Genomic DNA, 337 nt, shown 5'->3' with positions numbered 1-337 from the left:
ATCCTTTTGGTGTTTTATTTATATTTTCAGGGGATGTAGAAAATACAGAGATTTCATGTCAAGCTGCTGAATAATAGGATTCACACTGTAACAGGAGACACTCTAAAACATTCCAAGTGTTGTTGGAATATGCTCAGGAAATAACACGTTAATCAGATGAAATCCAGTTGCTCCAGCAACAGGTTCCCCATTAAGTCTCCAGTACCTAGCACAAAGCCTGGCTCAAAGTAGGCCCTGGATAGATATTTATGGAAAGAACAACTACTTAGCCACAGACCATTGGGAGTGAAGGTTGTGAGTGCTCGGGATTCTGAGTGATATAGCAACTCCTGTTGTG

This window comes from Plecotus auritus, assembly GCF_963455305.1.
Source record: "Plecotus auritus genome assembly, chromosome: 3".
Lineage (NCBI taxonomy): Eukaryota > Metazoa > Chordata > Mammalia > Chiroptera > Vespertilionidae > Plecotus > Plecotus auritus.
Note: the sequence above shows the minus strand (reverse complement) of the source record.